Source organism: Girardinichthys multiradiatus, chromosome 21, assembly GCF_021462225.1.
Source record: "Girardinichthys multiradiatus isolate DD_20200921_A chromosome 21, DD_fGirMul_XY1, whole genome shotgun sequence".
Lineage (NCBI taxonomy): Eukaryota > Metazoa > Chordata > Actinopteri > Cyprinodontiformes > Goodeidae > Girardinichthys > Girardinichthys multiradiatus.
Window position 1 is genome coordinate 32,157,312 of NC_061813.1, and position 22,235 is coordinate 32,179,546.

The 22,235-nt window shown below is 37.6% G+C and overlaps 1 pseudogene; it reads right to left on the minus strand.

The window, feature by feature from the left end:
* Nucleotides 1-434: 434 nt before the first annotated feature.
* Nucleotides 435-4,185, minus strand: LOC124858397 (annotated as a pseudogene).
* Nucleotides 4,186-22,235: the final 18,050 nt, after the last annotated feature.

The following is a 22,235-nucleotide window of genomic DNA, read 5'->3' on the forward strand; positions in this document are numbered from 1 at the left end:
AAATACAATCACAATAACATCAGTATAATTCTGAAAAAGAAGTGAGTGAGTGAGTTTTGATAGTAAGGGTTAAACTTTACCAATGGAAAAATGTGGAGCTGATCGCTAATTAAAGGTTTTATTGTCAAAGCAAATGCACACATGGTTATAAGGGGAAAAAAATACAAGATTGGTAAAAGCAAAATTATAACCATTTCCTCCTTTAATCAAAATATTTTACAGACACAGAACAGAGAGGCAATCAAATTAATATCAGCTTGAAATGGTGAGTAAAATTATATGAATTGGCAAAATGTGCTGCCAACAAATCACATCAAGCTTTCATGCTTATCGGGAATAATTGTGGTGCAGTAACTTTAGACAATGTGTATAAAAATACGTTTTTCCAGTCCATTTGCAAAGTCAGAGTAACCAGCTCTTAATAATCTTCTACTTTATTTCTCAACTGGTGCGTCATCCCTCGTTGAAGGGAATATTTTAATTTCCTTGATGATCTGTTTGTCAATAATCTCGTTGTTTGATTAAATCATCCTTTGAGACATCAAATCAAATGGTCCCCCTACATTTTTTGTTAAGTCCTACATTGGTATTTTGAGTGATAAATCCACAAAAATAAATACAATTGTTTTGTAGAAGAATTGTAAAAGTAAACACACCATCAATGTCTAGAAGGATTCCTCCAGCTTCTTGGACTATAACTGCACCAGCAGCAATATTCCAGCAGTGGATCCCAATTTCAAAGAAGGGCTCAACTACCCCTGATGCCACCAGGCACATGTTGGTAGCAGCTGCTCCTGACCCCCGGAGCCTTATCAAGACAGAAGATAGGTAAAGTTAATTCGGGGGGAAATAGTCAACAATCAATACCAGGCAATTATCTTCAGGGAAAAGCCATGCTTCAGGCTGTGTGTGTGTGTGTGTGAGTATATATATATGTGTGTGTGTGTGTGTGTGTGTGTGTGTGTGTGTGTGTGTGTGTGTGTGTGTGTTCCTGTCTTGGCATCACAGTGAGAACCATTTTCCCGATTTCACCATCAAATTGAGGACCGTTTGTACCAAAGTGAGGACATTTTGCTGGTCCTCATGACCTATTTTGCTAACGGTTAGGTTTAGGACTAAGGTGTGAATTGAGTTTAGGTTAAGGTTAGGGTTAGGCATGCACTGGTAATAGTTAGGTTTAGGGTTATTGTCAGTGTTAGGGCATAGAAAGTGTTGAAAATTACTGAAAATCAATGAAAGTCAATGGGAGTCAACATATGGACCTCACTACATAGCAAAACAAGAGTGTGTGTGTGTGTGTGTACCCAGAGGATTGTTTTTCAGTATATGTTTTTTGTTAAGCTCTCATATTTATTATGTAATTCGTTTTATTCAGGCTAATTTATTAATTTCAAGATGGCAGTTCACAACGCGATATTAATTCTGATATGTCTATGGAAAAAAATATCACTGAACCGCTAGCTAGCATCTTCTATTTAGCCATGGAACAACATTAGCCTTCAATAACTTTTGTTAAAGTTACTTTTATTTTTTTTGTCAGTTTTTTCTTTATATAAAATAAAAACATAGAATAAGACACCAGTTAACAGTTCAAGAACAAAATCCTAAATTTCATAAAAATTGTAAAAAAAAAGATTATTCAATGAAAATTAGCTGTTTCGCTTGCAATTTTATGTAATTTAATGTATATGACATTTAGATATATAAGTATACTACATATACTTTGTACTGCAAACAAAAATTCAGTGACTAATGTCACTATTGTTATATTACAGTTTCAAAAACTATGTGACTATGACTGACTTGCTAGCTTAAGGCTTGTTTTAGTAATGCTAGCGAAACTTTAGCCAGCTGATGTTTTTTTCAGCACTGGTTTAGTCCAATGCCTCTTATTATGCCTAATTTCCCTGTGTGGAACTATAATTATAATCAGTGAATTTCCAAAAATGGTTATTCAGCTGTATACAAAATGTTAAATAAAGAACTAAAACTACACCTTTAGCAGAGTTTAACGTTAGCTTCAGAAGCTGACCTTAATGAATGTTGTCTAATTTATATTTTGAGTAAAACAACTGAGTTGAAGCACTTTTTCAAACGACTTTATGAATACAGAAGCACTAGAATGAATCATTTCATGTTATACATTATAGTTTCAATAACATAAACTGAATTCCTTGCTCAAGGCTTCACATGATAACAGCTATAGCAGAAGTTTTCATCATTTTGGTTCAGTTTAAAGCTACACTTCATTTACTTGTGTTGAACTGAAATCGGTACCAACAAGATATTTAAAACCATGCTGTTTTTTTGTTTTTTTTTATTTAATCTTAAAGAATTAAAAGAACAAAATTACACTTTTAGTTTAACATTAACCTCTAAAGTTTATTTTAAAAGATGCCTTCTAATTTATAATTAAAGTACAGTTGGAAAGCTTTTAAAATTACAAAAGCATAAATGCAGAATGACTTAGTTTATATGATATATAGAAATTATAACTATTTTTAGCCTTAATATGTCTGGATTTTAAAGGTTCATCTCATGTTCTTACTTTTGACCTCACTAACAAGAAAAATCAGGTCTGAACAGGCTTGTTTTTAGGTCAATTGTATTTCATGGATACTACAAAGGTTTTAAACTGCATAGATTGTAAAAATGTATGTCATTCAACTTACCCATGCACTGGGATGCAGAGAATCTTTTGCATGGTGGAGAAGATTTTGGTCACTTTCTCTGGATTCCTATCAGTTCCATGTTCAGAAATGGTGATGGACTTGTGGATATCTACAACAGAAAGCCAAATGGGGTTATATATGTTGCTTGCTATGTAGAAGGCAAATCTAAATAAATGTGAATTATATTTTTACCTTTTACATCAGACACTTGAATGGGTTCATTGTTACAGAATGCACCCTTCTATCTCCTTGCTTTATACATTTTGTCCTCCAAGCAGCTGTACACCAAACCAAACTCCAGCTATGGCAGAAATCATCTGTTAGGGTGTCACATCAAGCAGTGATTATGAAGTATAGTTTTTGTTTTTTTACATACCTGTTTATTGACAGCAAAGGCAATAGAAACTGCCACAAACGGGAATCTGTAAGTAAATAGCACAGTTTAAATACAAATAGTGGGTCATTGCATGGCTATACAAAATTAATGAGATGTTAATTGACTCATTTCTTGAAAGATTACCCACAAAACTCCCTATCTACTTTTCTCAGTTTGGTCGGTCTTTTTAAATAATCTGTTTTAGTATGTAGTAATTCAGGGATTCATTGTTTTTTTCAGTTAGCTTTTATTTGTATGTATTCTGTTTATCTCTTACTGTATGAAAAAAAAAATCTGGTCAAAATATGACTGTAAAAACAAGAAATTAAATCTACAAAATGCATGAAATAGTTTTACTTCAACCTAAAAACATTAAACATACAATCAAATAGCAAGAAAATTGACTTACTGGTCACTTTTAACTCTTATCCCTCATGTATTATTGCCAGATTTGTATATTACAGAGTATGATTGCAAAATAACAGCATTTCTAATATGCAAAAAGTGCTCTGGCATCTTACCCATGCACAAAGTTTGTGGTGCCATCTACTGGGTCTGTGATCCACGTAGGTTTGTCAGTCAAGATGCATGGCTCGCCCTTTGCAACAGACTCCTCCCCAATGAAACTGCAGCATGGAGTAAGCAGAGGACCAATATTAAATGAAGGATATTGTAGTGTAGTTTTAAACCTTTGTCATACCCATATATGTCTCTGTGCATTGCTCACCAATGTGCGTCCTCTCCGAATTCCTGTTTTAGAGACCCAATGATGATTTTCTCCACCCTCTCGTCAGTCTTGGTGACCGGGGCCACAGTGGAGCTCTTGGTCAATACTCTTATTTCACTCTCACCAGCTTTTAGAATTTCCTAATTGTACAGAATATTAGTAGAGCAGAATTACCCATATTATCTCCCATACTTCAGATATTTAGTGCAATTTATTGTTGTTATATCTGCAGAGAATAACAAAGAGCAAAGCTGTACCACTCCTGCCATTTTTGCCACCTCAACTGCAAAGTTATAAGCCTTTTGCCATGGGTCCTCCATTTTATTTCTGCTACAAGGTTGCTTAAGAGAGTCTGTAAAATAAAACAAAAGCTGTAAAATCACAACAACATCCTATAAAACATGGGTCATTATTTGGACAATATGCAAATAAAGTTTAATGTATGTAAAAATATGCCTGTAAAAAGTATTACAGACTGAAGCTCTGAGGTGAGCAAAACATTACAACATCACCACAAACCCGCATCCTGACTAGCACATTTTCACATTTTGTGTATATTATGTAAGACTCCCTTTACATTAAAATCAGCCAGAATTGTTCTAAAGAACCCCCAAAAACCAGGATTGCAACATAATGTGTTTAAACTTGTCATTCCGTTACTTTTCAATTACAGGTAGTGGCAAAAAATAGTTCAATATAAGTTAGAACATGCTTTTAATGAATGTATCCACTGAACTCTGCCTTGTGTCAGTGAAAGGAAAATGGTCTGAGTCAACATTCTGGGCAAAGAAACCTCTTCAGTTAATTGTCGATGTTACTTCTGCTAAGAGGTGGTTTGGTTTGTTGTCTGAGTCTGACTGACCTCAGCAGAATTGGATCAGCACAACGTTTGATTTTATTAAATATCTGGCTTTAGGGAAGGACTGTAGCCCCATGATGCTCTTAAGAAGTCTGTTTCTGTGATTAATGATTGCTCATATCAGTCTGTCAAGTCCTATTTCCCATCCTCTCTTCTTTAATCTAAAATTTGGCAAATGGTGAGTAAGACTACACTGATAATTGTAATATAAATATTATAGGCAATCATCATTAATGAAAATCGAATGGCAATTCTGTTACAAAGATTAAGTAACAAACTAAAAGCTGAGGTAATCTGCAGCAAGACACCATTCCTGAACCTGCTGAACCCTACCAGAACAGCTCATCATTTGGACTAACCTTGCCTTCCAGTGAGATAAGCGTCTGCAGGAATAGTGAAAGAAAAACTCACCTTGAGGAGAAGATTTGCTGCCAGGTAAGCCTTCAGGTTCTGATGCAGCTTCTTTTGAAGGCCCAAACCCTTAAATTGACTCACTGTAGAGATGAGGCAGCCCAAAAAACTGGCATGACGAGGTGGGGAAAGACCCACCTTCCAGGAGTTTCATTCTCATCAGCCCAGCAGAAAAGAACAGTTTTAGGCAGGCCTGCAACAGCATGATGCCCCAATCGCTCTCAGCTGAGAGCAGCTATAGTTGAGTAAGAAAGGGAAAATATTTAAAGGGAGTCTTCGTCTTACTCCAGTACAGGAAAACACACTTGGCTTCATACAATTCAACATAACAGCTGACATTATTAAATAATGAGCAAATTCCTGAGGGTTGATATCACAACATGTTTCAGGGTGTAAAAAAACCTACTTCTATACACAGAGTGTTTATCCTCTTGAAATTCTCCAGTTTTTCACAGCCACCATCTTCTGTGCATTTTGTGAAGCGGAAAGAAAATGTTACATGTTTTGAAACATTTTCATATACAGAAGTATTTGAAAAGGGTTGCATTCATACTTTTCCACATCCTTGCTCTAAACTCACAGTCTGCATTGTAGACATAGTTTTGGCACCATTGTGCTGTGGGCTGCTTTTCTTTAGCAAGGACCGGAAAGTTGGCCAGAGTTAATGGGAAGATGGATGCCAATTCTTCAGAAACCTGGTTCTTCTAGACCATTTCATGGCTGAAATTACAACATATTAATGGGTTTTAAAGGTCTAGTCAAAGTCCAAATCACAGTCTAATTGAGAATCTGTGTTAATAAAAAACTTGATGTTTAGAGACATTCACCATTCAGTCTGACTGAGTTATTTGCAAAGAATGCATAAAAAATGTCAATCGTTACGTATGCAAACCTGGTAGAAACATACCTACAAAAAGGGTTGCTGTAATTACAGCAACGGTTTCTACAAAGTATTTACCCAGGAGGGCCGAGTAGAAAATGCATACCTTTCAGATTTCCCTGGTTAACAGAATTAAACCAGCAAACCATCTATGCCATTTCCTTCCTCTTCAGGTTTATGCACACCACCCTGAAAACACTATCTTTAGTTTGAAACATGATGATGGCAGCATAAATATGCACAGCTGGCAGAGATATCCCCTTAAAAAATCTTGTATCGGTAATTTTAGCAAAAGGTGGTTCAACAAAGGATAGGCCTTTTCTTGAAAAAAAAAACCCAACAGGTATTATTTTTGCTTACACACAGTTTGTGTTGGTCTATCACATGAAATCCTGATATAATACACTGAAGTTTAGATGATAAAAATGTAAAACTGCTATTAGGGATGTGAGTACTTTTGCAAGGTGCTGTATCATGTTAAGCAAAGTTGTTGACAGTTTTCTAGATTCTGACAGCTTTCCTGCTCTGTTTCCTTTTATTGTTTTCCAGGGGTGGAAAACAGTTTGAAAGGACCCCTGGTGAGCCCATGTTGAATATCTGTCAGTTTCTCAGCCAGCCTGCTGGAAGCTGGATAAAGTCTTGACATCATCTTCATAAATTAAGTGGATTTTTTACACAGTGTAATAGAAAATGTCATTGCTTGCTAATGTCTCATGACTGTTTTAACTTTGCATAATTAAGACTTATGACTTACTGTGAACTTATGCTTATGTTATGTCTTTATTATACTTGCACTTTGTGGAGAATAGGTTTCTCTTCTCCTACTCTGAAGGTTGACTACCTGCTAAAACGGGTTCTGTATGGGTAGCAGATGAACTCTGAGCCAGTTTTCAAGTCTAGAGTATGAAAAAGAGCACATGTAGTTAGTACCAGTAAAAGCTAAGCCAATAAATGTGTCTAGGAGAGAGAGGGTTAAACACTGAAGGAAAGTGTATCATCTGTAGAAGGAGATCAATAAGTTGCTGGCAGCAGTGGCTCAGCCGATACCCCTCTGCAGGAAGTTGGCACAGCTAAACACAGAGTCATGCCCAGTGTAGCTTCTAGGAAGAGAAAAAACTGAGAGAGAACATACAGTTAAAAGTTGAAACAAACTCAAAATAATGCAAAATTGGAAAGTAGTAGGAGAACATAGCAGAGTGAGGGAACGTTATGTCCTCCACCAACCTAGACCTATAGCAGCATAACTACAGAGATAGCTCAGGATAACCTAAGCCACTCTAACTATAAACATTATTAAAATGGAAAGTTTTAAGCCAGGAGAGGAGCCTGATAACTAAAGGATCTGCCTCCCATTCTACTTCTAGAGACTCTAGGAACCACCAGTAAACCTGCAGTCTGAGAACGAAGTGCTCTGTTAGGAACATCTGGAACAATCAGATCTCTGATGTATGATGGAGCTAGATCATTAAGGGCTTTATATGTGAGGAGGAGAATTTTAAATTATATTCTGGATTTAACAGTGAGCCAACAAAGGGAAGCTAAAATAGAAGAAATATGATCTCTCTTTTTAATTTTCATCAGAACTCTTGCTGCCGCGTTTTGGGTCAGTTGAAGGCTTTTGGGGACATCCTGATAACAGTCCAGCCTTAAAGTAACGAATGCAGTGACTAGTGTTTCTGTGTCGCTCCTGGATAGAATATTTCTAATATAGTTCTCTAAACTATGCTTAGATACAGGAAAGAATCCATTGTTGTCTGATGCTGGGTGCCCGTGTTACAAAAAGTAGAGACCAACACATTCTGACATGCGCTTTAATGCAGCACACCTTGCATAGCTCTGCTTCATGTGTGTCGCAACATGTTAAACCCATGTCTGTTGCCCTAAATATTACGCTGTAACGGCAGGACGGGGTTGCATTAGAGGTCTCCCAAAGGAAGTTCTACATCTGAGCTCAAATTTCATCGGCAACATCTTTGTTAAACAGCACAAAGGCTGGCAGAAACCGCAGATCTGTCCTTGTAAACAAGTTCAGCATCTACAGGAAATCCTAATGCACAGACTGCAGCTGAAATAAACAAACAAGATTTAGCAGATCAGTGTGGGTTATCATGTTGAAAGTTTAGTTTGAGAGAAAGTGAGAGAGGAGGAGGAAGGCAATAGGAGAGGCATTGTCACCTTGTTGTCCCCATTGCGCACCGAATAGAAGAGTCTCTGAAATGTTGAGAGGGGAAGTGATGGGACAAGCAAAACAAATGCATCAGTCCCACCGTCTCCGTGGCAGCTCCGTTATGAATAATTTATCCAGGATGACGGATGTTTTGGATGTTTGGTTCCCCAAGATCACAGCTGCAAAATTGAGGCACTGATGTGATGGTGGGAAACTGCTGAAGGTCAGCTGGTTCACTCTGAAAGATAGTCTCTGAAACCCTGATGAGTTATTTAACTCAAAGTTCTAGTTCTGATAGGACTTTCTAGAAGTTCTTCTAGGGCATAATGTGAACTTCAGCATGCTAACTTGAGAGTAAGGCATTTTATTTCTGCAGCAAACTCTCAGTGGGAAGCAACAGGAAAATGAAGCACTACACAGTGACCTCAACACACAACAGTCAGCTGTGTCAGTCCCTCAACAATCCCAGTGACAGACAGTGTGCTTTGATTTACATGTTGCATTACATAATTTTCAGGAGTTACATAGTAAAACAATGTTCCCGCATAACCTTACAGTTTTGTAATAGGTCTGAGCAATTATATGTTACAATGTTGCTGAGTAAAAACATCTTTGTGAATCATTGTTTGTTCTTACAGTATTTTTCAGAATTTAAATCACCAAAAGTGGGGAATATTTTATATATTTGTATTACATGAGCTAAAATCTTTATGATGTACATAATCCCATTACTCTCAGTAGTGGATGTATGTAATTAACGCTCAGCATTTCATTTAAGGTATATATATCGTACATATGTGCATGGGTGGGTGGTAGGTGTCAGATCCTGGTTATTTTTTGCCTGCTGCTAACCTTTTTCCACCAGTAGGGGCGTTAGGAGCTGAGTTCTGGGTGGTCAGGTGTATCGCATGAGTGTCATCAGCTGGAGGACTATAAGAAGGAGGCGAGCCAGTACTTCGACGCCTGAGTGTTTTGCCTCCTCGTGGTATTCAGCCTGGCCAATTTCATGATTTTGTGAAGTTTTTGATTTTCTGTGAAGACTCTGTTTATTCCCTTGACTAATGGTCTTATCTGTCTCAGGATACCAAAGCCTAGTTCCTAAGAGATCTCTGGAAGACTTCTAACAGTTTATGGATTCTGGATTCTCGCTCTTCTACCCGCTGGCTGCCGGATCAGACGTTTGCTTCATAGCTCCAGGCGAACCCTGTCCAGCCTCCTCCGAACCTCTCAGGACTACCTTGCTCCAACGTTGCAGTGTTGCTCACAGCCCCTCCAGGATCATAACCTCTCTCCCTAGCGGACCTAACTCAACCGGACGTAAGCTCTCACATAGAGCACATTGTTAAGGTTTCTTTGGTGGTGTCTTACCTGCGTTCGCTTTTCTCTTGCAGTTGCTCAGCATCCTCGGTTTCCAGTACCTGGTTCTGCAATTAAAACTTCTTACTAAACACTTCTCTGTTTAGTTGTGTTTTTCTGCATGTGGGTTAAGTTGGCCATTAACACTATGACAGTAGGATGTGTGTGTTTGTATGTAGATGAGTGAATGTGTAGATGTGTGTGTGTGTGTGTGTGTGTGTGTGTGTGTGTGTGTGTGCGTGCGTGCATGCGTGCTTGAATTTGTCATCTGGAGTTGCAGAACTGTTAGAACTATAATAAGAGCAGAAGCTTGCAACATGGCAGTTAGCCCTGGCTCCTGAAGGCCACAGCATCCCAGGCAGACAGAATCACATAAAAATTTACAAGTCTGCTCTAATAGCACTTTTCTGCCTTTTCATATTTCAAGACTTTGAAAACACAAGTACAGGAGCTTTAATCCTGTCTGGGTGCGAACACGATGAGACTTTTTTTTTTTTGCATACCCTGCTTTTCCTGAAATTCAAAATGTGAAGCACTTCAAGGACAGCCCAAACCAATATATGCCCCCGAGTACATAATGGGACGTGAGAATTTCAAAGGTGTTTTCTAAGAAATGACACATTTTAGAATAATTTTGTTGTCACGAAAGCTGAATTCAGGTTAAATCTTGAACAAGTATTTGGGCATAAAAAACCCTTAAAAACAGTATTTTAGTTGTAGTAGGTGAAATGTAAGCTCAATGTCTGTTAACTACCCTTCATGTTTTCAATACAGTGCCTTACAAACATTTTCATACCCTTTAAACATCCAAACGCCTCAATGTATCTTATAATAGAGCAACATAGTGCATAATTGTGAAGTGGTAGGACAAAGATACAAAATAAAAAAAATCTGACAGGCATTTTAATTCAGCATCCCTGCATTTATATTTGTAGAACCACCTTTGCTGCAATTAGAGCTGCAGGTATATCTATACCTGTTTCGCAAATCGTTCCACTGGATTTTATTTTGGTGTATCAGATTAAAGAGGGAAGAGTACATTTGCACACCGCACTTTTTTTGTAAAACAAAATACATGCTTATATTAATAAATGGGTTGTAGCATGAAAAAAAGAGTATTTGTAAATACTTTTGCAAGACACTCCTTGTTTAACATCCAAACACCTTTCAAATACTAACATTTGATAGGCGTGCGACCATATACGGAGGCTACAGTCCTCGAAGCGGCTGTCCCGGGTTCGAGGCCCGGACCCAGCGACATTTGCCGAATGTCTCCCACTCTCTCTACCTTTTCCCATTTTGTTTTGCTACATCCATACACTTCAATGTATTTTATTGGGATTTTATGTGATAGAGCAACAGAAAGAAGAGCATAATTATGAAGTGGAAGGAAAAATATACTAGATTTTTACATCTTTTTTTTGGAAATAAAAAAAACAAAAAAGTATTAAATGCGTTTTGAATTCAGCATCCCTGCATTAATATTTGTAGAACCACGTTTACCTACAATTACAGCTGCAGGTATATCTGAACCAGCTTCGCAAATCGTTGCACTGGATTTTATTTTAGTGTATCAGATTAAAGGGGGAAGAGTACATTTGCACACCACACTTTTTTTTGTAAAGAAAAACACATACTAATTTTAATACATGGGTTGTAGCATGAAAAAAAGGAATTTTAAGCTTTGTAAATACTATTGCAAGACACTGCATGTTTAACATCCAAACAAGTCAAATTCTAACATTTGATAGACGCTTTCCTTCCAAGGAGCCAGATTTGCTTGTAAATTATTTTTAAGGTGGTCTCGATCAACAGTTCTTCAGATTTTCTAGAAGTACGCAACTTCTTTGGACGTTTGGTTATACTTCAGTTTCTGTGTACTCCTTTTAAGCATAACAGCAGATTGTGCACTTTGTGCTTTAAAAAATTGTTTTAAAAATTAAACAACAATCTGAGGAAAACTCAAGAAGTATGACGCCTAAAAAACTATATACAGCACACAAACAGTGTCTTTAAATCGTGTATCCCCAGAAAATGGAAGAAAATCCAGCAAAGACCTGAAATGACCTGGAAGTTGATTCATCCTTCAGTCGATTATCTACAGCCCCAGCCAGTGTTTACATATGGGGCCCACATGGGTAGAAAGAGGGTTTAATAACAGGTCACAGAGGGGATTGTCCATGTGTACACTATAGCCCCAAGTTAATTTTCTACAAAGGTTTGATGCAGGACATCTTTAAGTTACGAAAACCTTAGAGTCATACAGTTCCTAGATGTGTTGAACAAGCTCAACTGATTTCCTTAATACCCCTTTGAGACCTAGCTAAGACCTACATAAGGTGCCCAAATGGTTTTGCCAATATGGGTTGTATTTAGTAAACCCAAGGGGGTTCTGTACAAGAAGCCTATTATGAGATCACTTCGGCTTGATATCCAGCCTGAGGAAGATCCAAATGGGGCCCACATACATGTTGGACAGGCTTTGAGAAGTTTCAGTTAATGGCTCTTTGGGATTCACCTTGTTGGTGCTAAATTAGAAACACATTTCATCTTTGTGACAAGCATTTGTCAACAAAGCATCTAAGGATCCAATTTCAATTATGTGACAAAACATTGGTCCGTCCCTTGAGTTGTTTTGAATCAGTGGTCAGAGTAAAACTGTTTTAACAAGCTAAAAAAGTATTCCTCTGAAAGATATCTGTGGACTGGACTGAAAATGAATAAAGGAGCAGTCAAGAAGAGGGTTGAAGTTGAAAATATCTATCAATTATGGTATATTAATCTGCACTGCAACAGATCCTAATTTTAATTGGCCTACGAATTCAATAACATTTAGTTCCAACCAAATATCTTAATCTTGATTTAAACTTTCAAATCTGTGTAGAATTGCAATGCCTGAAGTTATTCATTTCTTGAAAAATCCCTTGAAACTCATCACATTTCATTTTGCCCTTGGGGGTTTTTACTTGTGACATGCTTCGCATTTTGATTTTCAGATGAAGCAGGAAAAGACAGAGTTTGGTTAGGCTCACAGTCAGAGCAGACTGGACTTTTTTTTAGGTAAAAAGACCACATCAACACCTTCTTTCACAGTAACAATCTTAGACTGATCCCACATGTACTGAGAAGTGTTATGAATTAGTAGATTCAAGTAAAAATGAAACTGAAGCATTTCCTGGAACAAATATTGCCTGGAAAATGATTTCCTAAAACATAACTTTTACAAACATTAAAAAAATTATACTAAACAATGATTCTATTTAATTAATTTCTCATTCATTTAAATTTCCTCTTATCCTCCTGTGTCCAGGGTTATTTATAGGATATGGCACCTCGAGGAACCTAAAGCTAAGGACAGAAAGATGTACTGTAAATCTATCTTATAGTAGACAAATGACAAACAGATCTGAACTAAAGTCCTCTGTCCTTTCATGACTGAGGATGAAATGGGGATTAAAAGCAGGAAAGAAGCCCACTGGACCAATGTAGTGACATCAGAATTAGGAATTAGGGAGACTGGAAACCAGAACTAAACTGACTGTTTTAAAAAAGGTGGTTTGGTACTAATCTTGCTGAATTCTTTAAAAAACAAAAAAATAATATCTCACAGTTACAAAAAGCCACAGCCTACAGCTGTTCAGTGGGTGTAAAGTAAAATAACTATGAAGAAAAGTGAAAAAGAAGGGCAGAAAAATCTGTACATAAAAAACAGGTGAAAATGTACACTCATCATGGATTCATTGAGGGTTTTTGTTAAAGTTAAAAAGCTGATAAATACAGACAAGTGTAAAATAAGACACAAGGTGAACCAAGTAAGTTTGACTTGCAAAGGAAAGACAGTCCTCTGCAGAACAGCGACTTCCTTCTCACAAAGGAAGAAGTCCTTGAACCAGCCTTTTATATACAACTCACATTCTTAAAAGTAAAAAGCGGGAATCGGTTTAGACAATTCTTACAGAGATTTCAACTTAGAAGAGTTGTCATTACGGTATGTTGGGACCCACAGCCATGGATTTCAACATTAAACTCCGGTACAAACTCTTCTGAAATGTTTCAAAATAAAGTGCATTAACCTTCTTCCGGCACAGCCAGGAAACGGGATAACTTCGGACTTCCTGTGACGCCACTGCCCAAATAAAAGCACAGCTGTTGCTACATCCGCTCTCTTCCACACGGCCTTCAAAAGGGACCGGATAGGGGAGGAAAGCGCGCTGATGTCTCTTTGCTGGCAAACAGACATAAACTCTTCAACTGGATCCAAAGATCTCATACGATTATTGATCATATGCAAAGATAAGTACAAATGAAATACTGTCTGTGTATCCGGTATTTTCATTCATGAACGGGGGTCATTGCTTGACTTTCTCGCCGAGCCCTGCAGAAGCAAACGGTTTTCGAGAGAAGCCCCTACAAAGACGCGGTCTCCGTGTTAACCCGTGTGGTTAGGGGACAGGACAGGCCGCCCAGCTACAGCTCCGGAGCTAGCCCTTTTGTTCACAGAGCGAACGCACCTTCAGACCCCCCAAAGCTGAGGAGGTTAGCGGGAAGCTAACCCTTTGCTCACTGTGGATACCTTCTTCAAATCTCATTGTCTTTTGGACAATACTTCTTACCACAGTTCATGAGGTTAGGTTTGGGCAGAACAACAGTTAGGATGAAATGATCTGAACGTTTTCATTTATGAAGTTTGGTTTTGTTTGTGTGAAACTCGGCTATCTTAGTGCTAGCAGGCTATCTGCAGCACACACCGCCCTGTTTGTGTTCTTTGTATGTTTTAAAGTTAAGACAAACTTTATTTAAAGGGTGATTTTAAACAGAACATTGCTCATAACGCGCCGTCCGCGCTTATGCTTTTTAACCCTTTTATTAATGGTATTTTAAAGGTATGTGTTGATTCTGGTGCTAAGCTATTAGCTTCTTTTGTTAGCTCAACTGCTAACCGGTAAAACCACGTGCTTGCTACTAAAGAGTATTTAACAGAAAGGTTGTTAGTTTTCAAGCTAGTGAATAATAGTCCCTAAACATCATTTACTAGATTTGATAACTAAGTAAACACCATTAAGCCCCATTTCTCCAGAAAGATTTGGCTCGTTTCCAAAATACTCCCTTAATAATATTTCTTCAAATATTATTTCAACAAATAAAGGCAGCTAATTAGATGCCGTTGAAAAATGGTTATCCAGAAGGTTGGTTTTATTCAGCAGATCATTATTTAAAACATTATTTTATTAAAATAATATTTTATCTGATCTTGCATTGTGAAGGGTTGTCTAGATGTTGCTGATTATTGCCTAAATTGGTTCCAAAACTAACTTAACTTCATTTCCAGATTCTTCAAGATAATCCTTGGTTATCAAACATAAACATTGCATGGTAATGTTGCATCCCTCTTTTGGTCATGATTTTCAATCATCTTTAATCAACTTGTTTATATTGTACATAGCCTATTAGTCTTCCCTATTCTTTAATCCTGCTTGGTAGTTTAGTTGGATTGTTTTAGCATAGTAAAGAGTTTGTTGATTGAAATATGTTTGACTTTGAGTTGACTTATTTTTGTTAATAAATTCTTGTATTTTAAGAAGTTGTGTGAATTCATTCTATGTGTGTGCAGAGTTTATGCTGTTCAATAATGTCAGAGCTCGTCTCACACCTTTCTATTCTGTCCTAATACCATCGCTTTACTGGGCTGGTATTCACAGGACAACCCTTAACAGACCGAAATATTATTTGATAAAATATTAATATTAAATAATCTCAGATTCATTATTCCAACATGGAATAAACATGTCATGTCCAGGGATTGATCCACTCCAGACCACATTCCTTAATTTCCACAAACCCTTTGTCCACACTTAAACCAATCACAGGAATCATCTTCACTAGAGTAGAGCTTAAAACATAAACCTTGTTTAAACTAAACAATGATAATATTTATACATTTTTCCAACAATTCCCTCCTGTTTATTATTGTTTAGCTTAATAACACATCCATGTATACACTTCCAAAAGCTTTAAGCATACACCTCATTAAACATTAAACTATTGTTAAGTTTTGTGTCTTCTCCTCCAAAGTGTCATCATAGTTCTGGTCCTCGTCAAGAAGTTGGTAATCCTGGGACAACATCGTATCAAAAATTCCTCCAACCATCCTTAATATTATTGCTCTGATACAGGGAATAACACACAGAGTAAAAAAGACAAACAACAATAACACAGCAATGACAGGGGTCATAATTTTCAAAAGCAGTTGCCACCACGGTCCAGAAATAAGCCACGAAGAAAGGCTTCCTCGGCTTTGTTAACAAAATGTATACGATTATCACTATAAGTCCTTGGAATTCTAAATGTACATAGTCCCTTTTTGCCACTGTTCAAACAAGAAATTTTGTTTTTAGTAAGGTTTTAGTAAGTATTAAATCCATATGTAGTGAATTGTTTGTTCACTTAGCCAATCATCCCCCCAGTTGAGACATGGCTCTGCACATGCCTCACATTTGCAATTCAGTGGAACATTGATTTAGGTCATATAGGCTTTCCTTCAGGGCATCTAGTAATCCCTTCACATTTACCCTCAACTAATTTAGCTGGTAACTGCTCTGCATTTAATAATTTCAGTAATAACTGCATTTTCCATTGTGCTACCAATTATACCTTTATTTTATTTATTCCCATACATAATATGTGCTGTCCAAGACGTTAATAAAACCTGTATGGTGTCATGATAGACAAGATTAAATAATATTTAATTGGATCTTTCCTGCATGATAACGTTGCTCTCTTAAATCATCTGGTTCCAATAACACAGCTCTGAAAAATCTATTCTAATTTAGTTTTTTTTTAGATGCATCTATTCTAATCTTTTTTTCTTTTTAATTGCAGTAAGTCCTCATTATATTTAAAAATGAGGTCACTATTTCTGTTAGCTGCTATTATTTTAATAATGCTTGGTTTAGTTTAGGTTTTATTAGTTCTAAAAAAAACTCACTCTTATCAATTTAGAAGGCTTAAAATTGATGAACACAAAAATGAAGAGCATGTTATGTCTTATAATCTTAGCTTGTCTTACCCAGTTTTATAAACACACCTGTACAGTTTCAGTCATCTATAGCTCTTCCCTTTTTAATTACACTTTGTATTTATTTCAAGTAACTAACGTTTTCTCAATTTCAGGAATAGTAATTCTGTCCAGTTATTCCTTTTAAGGAGCATTTCATCTTGTGTTAAATTTTAAATCTAATTTGATCATTCTGAACCTGACTGGAAAAAGTCCAAATCTTTTGTTTCACCATAAAAATTGACCTAATATTATGGTACTGTTGAGGATCAGACTTGCACGTATATTCTTTAATTATTATCATGCACATATACCCTAATTTTTACATAACATAAAAAAAACATTTTACAAAAACAGACAGACAAAATGGACAGACATTGGCCACATAAAATTTAATTACTCTGTTTGTAAAAGAATTTCAAAACAATTAAAGACAGTTCTATGAGCTTTCTTATGTTTATCAGTATTTCAATACAGGTAGAACCTTTACTATCTTTAGATGATTTTGGAAAAATTCTGGAAACCTTATTAAGGTAAAAGTTTGTCAAATGATCATTAGAACATCAAACCTTTATTAGCACTTTTAAGGTCCCTCAAAGACGCTCTTTAATGAAATCAGTCATTCCCATTCACACACTGACAACTTTTCCCCCCGTGGCTGTCATGAACATCCACTTGATGGTTTTTAGGATTTTGTATTTTTATAATGTAAAGCACTTTGAATTGCCCTGTCTGCAATGTGCTCTACAAATAAATCTACTTAGTTACTTCTCTATCAGAGCAAGTGGAGTTTTCCAACAGTTTTTAACTATTCTTTTCTTCAGTATGGCATGAAGATACAACACAGAACTTTAATTATTTTGAAAACAAAACATTTGTGCAATTTCTTATGGATTTTTTTTTAAAATCCATAAAATTATCCACACAGGCCACCCATAGAAAGTTTTCATAAAATGCCCCTTGCACTTTGAAACCTTTCTTGTAGGCTCCAACAGGCTCCTCGCATTTTGGCTGGATATTTGACCACTCTTTTTTGGTTCATTAAACTAGCTGGTTTTATATCTGAAAACTGACACCTTTTTCATTCCAAACCCAGTTTAAGTGTGAGTTATAACCATTGTCCTGAATATCTATTTGTTAATTTAAGGTTACAGCTCAGAATGTTGTGAAAAATGTCTAAACATTGCTTCCATCATTTAATTCTGCTACACACTGTACTATATTATCGTCTATATTGTTTACATTTCCACTAATATGCGATATCTCCATACACACTGTTTTGTAAATCTTTATGGTTCAGATATTTGCAACCAACCCAACACCAAGATGTTACCACCACCATGCTTGAGAGATGGTACAATGTTCTTAGGTTTGAGTCTCACCTTGACGCATTGGTGTTCTGGGTTATCTCAGTCTGTGTATTACTTCTATTACCCAGTTCAACACATAACATTGAACCAGAGCATGATTAAACCATAACCATGCCTATAGTGTTTGACCAAACAAACAATTGGTAAAGATAAGATTTTCAAACACTCGTTTTTTTTATTTCCTCTGGCCATAAAACCTTTCTTGAGAATGCATTTGGATTGTCAATGTGGACAGATGTTGATTTAAGATGAGCCAAAAGGTATTCACTATGGAGAAGGAGCTTATTTCTTGGTCAGCAACCTCAGTCCAAGCTGTTGTAAACCTTGCTTCACTGTGGACATTGACACTGGTGTTCTAGCGGTTTCCAATTTATAGAAAGTTTGACTGTTGGCGGTTCCTTGATTTCTGTGAACATCCTAATCAGTTTATTGTCTTCTGAGGCAAGGATTTGAATCCGAAACCTGGATACATTTAGGTGTTCATACTAAACATAGATCCCAAACCCTAACACACATCAAAACTGGTTTTGGAATGGATAAATCTGGTTTCTGGATTGGTTTCCCTAATGTCCCATTCTCAGTCCTGCTTGGACTTTGCATACAGACAGGGTCTGTGCCTTGACACCAGGCAGTTTAAATTCTAATTAATACTAATTCTGCCAAGAAGGGTGATCAAATGTCCAGCCAGAATTAGGTTAGAAGCTTTTTGATGACTACAAAGTGTTTTGTCCTGGTGCAGCTCTCAAAGGGACATTTAACCAAATATTAGTGGCAGGTGTATGTATACAGTACAGACCAAACGTTTGGACACACCATCTCATTCAAAGAGTTTTCTTCATTTTCATGACTATGAATATTGTAGCTTCACAGTGAAGGCATCAAAACTATGAATTAACACATGTGGAATTTTATACTGAACAAGAAAGTGTGAAACAACTGAAAATATGTCTTATATTCTAGGTTCTTCAAAGTAGCCACCTTTTGCTTTGATTACTGCTCCGCACACTCTTGGCATTCTGTTGATGAGCTTCAAGAGGTAGTCACCTGAAATGGTTTTCCAACAGTCTTGAAGGAGTTCCCAGAGATGCTTAGCACTTGTTGGCCCTTTTGCCTACACTCTGGGGTCCAGCTCACCGCAAACCATCTCGATTGGGTTCAAGTCCGGTGACTGTGGAGGTCAGGTCATCTGGCGCAGCACCTCATCACTCTCCTTCTTGGTCAAATAGCCCTTACACAGCCTGGAGGTCTGTTTGGGGTCATTGTCCTGTTGAAAAATAAATGATGGTCCAACTAAACGCAAACCGGATGGAATAGCATGCCGCTGCAAGATGCTGTGGTAGCCATGCTGGTTCAGTATGCCTTCAATTTTGAATAAATCCCCAACAGTGTCACCAGCAAAGCACCCCCACACCATCACACCTCCTCCTCCATGCTTCACGGTGGGAACCAGGCATGTAGAGTCCATCCGTTCACCTCTTCTGCGCCGCACAAAGACACGGTGGTTGGAACCAAAGATCTCAAACTTGGACTCATCAGACCAAAGCACATATTTCCACTGGTCTAATGTCCATTCCTTGTGTTCTTTAGCCCAAACAAGTCTCTTCTGCTTGTTGCCTGTCCTCAGCAGTGGTTTCCTAGCAGTTATTTTACCATGAAGGTGTTGTGGAATTTTCTTATCAAAGTGGGTAGAAGTTGACTCATAACAAGAGAAAATCCGGACTTTGTCTTTATAAGTTTTATTCAAAGGCATTCAGCGTTTTAATGACTGTCACCGAGCAAGTCAGTTGAAACAGAGCCCCGATCAACATTTACACACAGTATTTATACCAGAACATGACAGTGTTATCTCAACTTCAAAGAGTCTGTGTTTTACGACCCTAGACCCTTCTCGGGTTCAGAGGTGAGAAGGTTACCTAGGAACAACCATCTACTCTCCCCGAGGCATCACCGTAACAAATGTCCTTAACCATTAAACCTCTGATAATGGCTTTTACAGCTTCCTCCTCTAACACAGATGTTCACTGGAGTGAGGTAAACCAAAGGTCATACATTGTGGAATGCCTACTGCAAGAATTTCCATCACAAAGGCCTGATTCACACAGTCTCCTCTTAACAGTTGTTCTAGAGATGTGTCTGCTGCTAGAACTCTGTGTGGCATTGACCTGAGGTGACTCTTGGTGTTCCTTTCCTCATGTGAGCCAGTTTCTTTGTAGCGCTTCATGGATTTTGTGACTGCACTTGGGAATACTTTCAAAGTTTTCCAATTGTTCGGACTGACTGACCTTCATTTCTTAGAGTAATGATGGCCACTCGTTTTTCTTTACTTAGCTGCTTTTTTCTTGCCATAATACAAATTCTAACAGTCTCTTCAGTAGGACTATCAGCTGTGTACTGTATCCACCTCCTGCACAACACAACTGATTGTCCCAACCCTATTTATAAGGCTTGAAATCCCACTTATTAAACCTGACTGGGCACACCTGTGAAGTGAAAACCATTTCAGGTGACTACCTCTTGAAGTTCATCAACAGAATGCCAAGAGTGTGTGGAGCAGTAATCAAAGCAAAAGGTGGCTACTTTGAAGAACCTAGAATATAAGACATATTTTCAGTTGTTTCACACTTTTTTGTTCAGTATATAATTCTACATGTGTTAATTCATAGTTTTGATGCCTTCAGTGTGAAGCTACAATATTCATAGTCATGAAGATAAAGACAACTCTGAATGAGGTGTGTCCAAACTTTTGGTGTGTACTGTATATTTGAGCCTCTTTGGCTGATTCTATGTGTGGTTTCACAATGAATTCAAACTCATGCACCCAATTCTTGTTGCATAATCACACGACCCTGATCACATGGGGAAAATTTTCTGGTATAAGCCAGGAAATCAGAGCATCTTCAAAGAACAATGCCTACCACTTGTTGGAGGTTACCAGGTCATGAAGTTGTAGAATGAGGACATGGTTGGCTGTGGCATTAATGACTCACTAAACAATAAGAGATAATTCAAATTTAAAGATGCAGAGATCTGGCAGGATTTCTACAGAGCCGCTGGAGGAAAACCAGTGATAACGACTCTGCCTGCATGCGAGCATGCACCACCGACTTCCAGAACACATAAAGTCTGGGTTTGCTCGAGTAAAGTGTTTTTAAACCATTTGTTAGTCATCAGCAAACACAAGCTGGAGGGGAGAAAAAAGCAGCCCAAGGAGACTTATTTCATAAAGCATATCAGCCTGGGATGGTGGGGTGAGGGTGGTGAACTGTTTGTAGCTCTGACTGAAAGGGCAGGGGAAATGCAGCAGAGAACTTTACATGCTGTAATGGCTTTTATCTCTCTACTAAATCATAACAGTAGCTGTGACTGTTTTTACTGCGTGTCCAGAGGCCTGTTTGCAGTTTGTCGCCAGAGACATTTTTTCTTGTTCGCGCCTTCACTTTATAGATTTATCACTTTTCTAGGTCAAAGCTGCACTTTGTTGATTCAGGAGCTCAGATACATAAAGAATTATCCAACCAGTAGCTGATTTCTGCAAAACTGTTAATAGACCTCCAATTTATTAATTTTTGACATGTAACATTGTATTTTAACATATTAATATGACATGCATTTTTAGTTAGCATAAGCATAACTACATGTAAAATGCTTTATTGGGGAAACTTACACAGATCACCCTTGGTCACACATGGTGGTGGCACCATCAAGCTTCCCATCAAATCTGATGAAGAAAAACATCCCCACCGCCTGATGCCTTGAAAGCCATGTCTCCTGGTGGGGATGTTGTGTTCAGGATGTTAGTTTTCAGCCATGCATAGCGTTTTTCATGAAGGCCATTCTGGTCTGATCTGACCAGGGACCTTGCAGCTGGATTTTCAGAAGGCACAACTAATAGTGTCAACAGTTCCTCTAACCTACGCTGTAGATCTCTGCAGCTCCTCCAGAGTTACCATAGGATAACCCTTGGTTGCTTCTTTAATTATTGCTCTTCATGCCCAGCCTGTCAGTTACAATTGGATTGCCCTGGATTTTATGTAGGGGTATAAGAGTGAAAGGGGAGCCAAATAAAAACACATAGCACACTTTAAAGATTTTCATTTGCAAAAAAAAAAAAAAGATATTTTCTCTTCTAGTTTGATTCAGCATTACTTTGAGTTGGTGTTACACACAAAATCCCAGTAAAATATATTTAATTTTCTAGCTACAGTGCGACAAAATGTGAAGCTGAAGATGTGCGACTCCTTTTGAAAAGAACTGTGTTTACACATAGAAAGACACAGCTGCTCTTGGAGGAACAGGAAGTTAGTGGGAATGTCTAAATGAAGCAACACAAAATGAGAGGTATCTTGGCAGATTTTAGTCCAGT